This window comes from Pseudochaenichthys georgianus, chromosome 11 (assembly GCF_902827115.2).
Source record: "Pseudochaenichthys georgianus chromosome 11, fPseGeo1.2, whole genome shotgun sequence".
In the NCBI taxonomy this organism is placed as follows: domain Eukaryota; kingdom Metazoa; phylum Chordata; class Actinopteri; order Perciformes; family Channichthyidae; genus Pseudochaenichthys; species Pseudochaenichthys georgianus.
Genome location: NC_047513.1, coordinates 9198353 through 9203424, shown reverse-complemented (window position 1 = coordinate 9203424; position 5072 = coordinate 9198353). Strand labels below are relative to the sequence as shown.

General features: G+C 40.4%; 1 long non-coding RNA gene across 1 annotated transcript; it reads right to left on the bottom strand.

Annotated features, from left to right (window-relative positions):
* Positions 1 to 1704: 1704 nt before the first annotated feature.
* On the bottom strand, positions 1705 to 3455 carry LOC139434751 (uncharacterized). The gene is made up of 4 exons (XR_011644055.1): positions 3190 to 3455; positions 2973 to 3061; positions 2292 to 2429; positions 1705 to 1838 (listed from the first exon to the last, which is right to left on the bottom strand). It is a non-coding gene; the product is annotated as an uncharacterized lncRNA (long non-coding RNA).
* Between the last annotated feature and the right edge of the window lie 1617 nt (positions 3456 to 5072).

Here is a 5072-nt window from a genome sequence, read left to right as displayed (position 1 = left end):
CAATTTAATCACGGTAAAATATGTTCATTTTATTGTAGTTGTAGCTCCCGAGCCAGCGCGTCTTGTTTGAATGATGCGAGTAAACACAGCTGGCAGCCGCGGTGAAACTCGAGCGACTAGAGCGATGCGATAGAAGCATTTAGAGCGAAGCGAATATTCGCATCGCGTCCGGTCTGAACGCAGCATTAAAGCAAGCTCCGCGCTGCACTGGAAACGCGCCATTACATCACCAGAAGTCCTAATTTAAGGGGTCATTTCTCCCAAAAAAAATGTGTTTACTCACTATATCAACAGCCCCACCAAAAATATTTTCCACCAGCCGCCACTGGGTGTGAATCAATCAATCAATCAATCAATGTTTATTTATATAGCAAAATATCACAAATGTTAAATTTGTCTCAGTGGTCTTCACAGTGTGTACAGAATATCAGTATGACAATACGACACCCTCTGTCCTTAGACCCTCACATCGTACAAGGAAAAACTTCCGAAGAAAACCCAGTTTAAAGGGAAAAATGGGAGAAACCTCAGGGAGAGCAACAGAGGAGGGATCCCTCTCCCAGGACGGACAGACGTGCAATAGATGCCGTGTGTAAATTGAAAAGATAATACATTTGCAACATAGGTAGTCCAAATTTTTGGAAATGCATGTGTGTATAATGCACCCTGAGTGTTTAGATAGTTCACTTTAGTCTTGCATTCACATCAGCGCCATATAGATAGAAGAGTTACGACAACGGAAGTCCAAAAACGGTTATCATCACGTGGTTCATGACATGTAGACGAGGATTCTTCCCCGGAAGTTCATGGCGGGCAATGTGAATGCATTGATAACAGGAGATAGAACTACGATTTTTGGTAATTATTAGTGAATAAAGGTTTTGATTTGCAATATTTATACAACAAATCGATATGTGTATGTATTTACATCAATATTTTTTTAAAAATAAAATAGAATTTGCTAATATTAAGTGATAATATTAGGATTAGTGTGAACAACTAGACTACATGTTAGGCTAACAGTGCCTTGGTTAAAGAGCCTGTTGCTGTTTATTTATAGCTTTAAATTCTTTAAAACCAATATTATCTTCTTAAACTTGTATGGTAGTCAGGAGCATCACTTTCTAATGAATATTGATATATTTAGAGGGAGGGGATCGAAAGTATTAAAAAAATTCAGATTAGATTAATTTCTACCATTTTCTTAAATTCATGGTAGATTCAGTAATCCCATGGTAATTGAGGACACAAGTTATCTAAATGACTAATGTCATCTTTATGGCTTTCAGAAAGGACAGGAGACCGACAGGTGACTATCAAAGGACTAGCAGCAGCAGCAGCAGCAGCAGCAGCATATGATGATGATGATGATGTTAAATGTGTTGTTTTAGGAACATCCATTGCAAATACATGGAATTCAATAAACATTGAATAGCATATCATGCAGTTTGTCTGTGCCTTTTCCTCCGTGTTGTCCTGGTTTGCTGTGCTGCCTCCTAGTCGCCACCATGGTTTGCTGTACTGCCTGGGGATGCTCAAATCACTCCGAGAAAGGAGTACGACACTGACACAGAGCGGAGGAAAAAATGGCTGGCTCAAGTCAGCAGGAGCAATTTCACGACCAACAGCAAAAAAATATGTGAGGTAATTATATACAAACACTGCATTTGCACTTTTTCAAAAAACGAAAACCACACCATTGGGAAAGCTTAATGTTTTGTTTAATACAAAAAAACAGGGAAAGGCTTGAAAAACACTGGGAGTTGAGACTCAGGGTGCAGGGTGAGGGTCTCAGTGCAGGTATTCAGGCTCCATTGAATCCCCCTCTGGTTCTTGTGCTGAAAGAGGGAGTAACAGACAGGAGAAAGGGTTATACACACCTATATAGCACACCTATTGGATCGGAAATTGCCTTGGGGAGATAAGGTGTGGTCTTTGTTCCCAACTGAAGTTATAGAACTTTATTATTTGTGAGTTTAACAAAGTATGACAAATGGCATCAGTAACAGATGTGATATGCATTTCTATAAAGTTGTCTCACATTCTTGGTCATATTTTATATACAGTATGTAATGAGTATAACATGTCCAGTAAGTATAGTATAGTAAGTCCAGTAAGTGTTTCCTAATACTGTGTATTCAACCACTATGGAATATGTATGTGGGCAGACAAAACTGAGTTGTTCTGTGTGTGAAGTAACTTCAAGTCACTCCGCAGGCACATTTTGATGCAGACCAGTTTGTCAAGACAAAAAAGGGCAAGACTAGGCTAAGAGCAGAGGCTATACCCACCATCTTCGTGCATCGCCCTGTGGTCAAAAAGAGAAGGGCCCCTGCACCACGATTCACCCGGGACCTGTATCTACAAAGCCCATAGCTCATGATCACAGCTGTATGGAGCCAATTGACTGTGGGTATAAAGGTAGGAACCTATGTGTGTTGGGGAGAGGTTCCGCCAGAAGGCCCATACAGTTTTTTACCACACACGGAACACACACACAAGGAGCACACACGGAGAACACACACACGGAGCACACACACACACACACACACACACACACACACACACACACACACACACACACACACACACACACACACACACACACACACACACACACACACACACACACACACACACACACACACACACACACACACACACACGGATACCCACACACACACGGATACCCACACACACACACACACACACACACACACACACACACACACACACACACACACACACACACACACACACACACACACACACACACACACACACACACACACACACACACACACACACACACACACACACACACACACACACACAAACACGGGATTACAAGCAAAGCAAAGGTATTGTGTAAACGGTAATATCGTGTGGTGAATATGGAAAGAAGCAAGTAAATGGAAACCAGTCAAATGGAAATAAATGGACTGTTTCAAACAGGAAACTTTGTTTCTGACCTTTATTCGGCAGCAAACTTGTGTGCGTCAATTAGACCCACCAAGCGGATCCTCAGAGGCTTAAAGCGTTGGCTTAGCCTCTACAACAGCTATAGTGTGAAAGGTGACACAGGTATAATAAGTATGAACTCTTAGTAACAAAAGTAATATTTCTTATTTTTAAGTGGTATAATATTTTAAATGTTCGAAAATGTACAGTGCCATGTCTTCTACTTACAGTAGTCTCAAAGATTGAGGGAAGAAGGGAAGGGATCACTGCCCTCCACCTGCCAGCACCCAGCCAGAGGAGCGCAAACAACAAAAACAAGCAAGGTGTCCCGTCATGTACCTGGAAGTTTGGGTTGGCAAAATGGAGTAAGAGAGGGACTTGAAAAACCTTGGTGGCTCTCTCTACTCATGTTGTTACAGTTGTCTTGGTTACAGCTCACAAGTTTATTTTTTTTGCCATTTCCACATCTTTAGAAAATATGAAATAAAAAATTGAAGTGAAATCAACCTCTTCTCTGGAGAACAAACTTTGATTTCTCTGTCTTGTGAGTTTGTAGTATTGCAGTTTTGCTCCTCCACCTGTAACATCACTGCCCCTCCACCTGCCATACAGTAGGTTACTAACAAGATTACTTATATAATACAGTGATAGAATACATGTTTAGTATGCTTACTTATATAAAATTAAACTTACCTTGTGTTTTCACTCTCACTTAAGTCCCTCTCCCTTTGCCATCAATCCAAAATCAGCTGAGCTGCAACATTATACAGACAGGTAATAATCAACAGAATCACAAGGACACAATATGGCTCTGCTAAAAACACTGACTCTTACACGCACCAAAGTTATATTTATCTAATATTTAACTCCCTCCACCCCCGCATACAATCCCGTTTAGAAGACGACGCTGAAGTTGGCTTCCGATTCAGAGCATCCGATTCGGCAGTTAAGGGGAAAGTTAAGGGACATTTAATTTACAATGCTGAGCGAACAATCCTCCGTGTTTGAACCTCTTAAATCACTGCATAGCCGATTTATTTGGACTGGATTATCCCAGAGAGTCTAAAGATTCTTTATAACACAGTTTCAGATTTGTGAAACCTTAATTCTATTTGTGAAAATACAAACAAGGGAGATTTCAGTGCTTTTTTCGCATCTTCACCACATTAGACCAGGTCCTGATCTAAAACCACTATGCCTAGACTCATCAAATCTGGACTGGATTATCCCAGAGAGTCTAAAGATTCTTTATAACACAGTTTCAGATTTTTGAAACCTTAATTCTATTTGTGAAAATACAAACGAGGGAGATTTCAGTGCTTTTTTTTACATGTAGACCACATTAGACCAGGTCCTGATGTAAAACCACTAGACCTAGACTCATCAAATCTGGACTGGATTATCCCAGAGAGTCTAAAGATTCTTTATAACCCAGTTTGAGATTTGTGAAACCTTAATTCATCTTTTGATGAACACGAATCAATAGATTAATTTTGTGACTATAACACGAAATGCCGTGAGACTGTGTTGTGCATTTGCCGCTATTGCAAATGATCTCATCCGTGTGTGTGTTCATGTTGTTGTCCTCAAACACACACCATTGCGTGGTTTCAAAGCGGTGCTGGCCAGTTATTTATGTAGCCTAGGCAAAATGTACTTTGAGGTATGGCTAATGTGATTGCATTTCGAACGCAACTTTGCACCTCAGCTAGGACAGGAAATGGTAGATGTTGGTACAGATAAAATCTACAAAAATGATCACTGGCATGAAAAAAGATTAAGATTACCATGTTTGCTAATCCTAATCTCTTTAAGAGCATGTCTCTGAGCCTTGGAGTTGTGTAAGAAAGGAGGTAGCTACATGTTGCTGTTTGCCGTTTTTGGTCAAAATACTTTAAATTATGTTTATACAAATAGTTGATGTGGAGAGTAAAAAGTAAGAGCAAGACAGCGAAAAGGACAAAAGGGAAATATTGAATTTCCCACAGCTAGGCTCAGGTGTGAAAGTCTGGCTTCCCGTCCGATAGGGCCTCTTCTCCCCGCCCGTTTTTCTTTTCCACACATTTATAAAAATGTTAAGGAGGTAACCTTCTGAGTCTGATTAAAAGTCT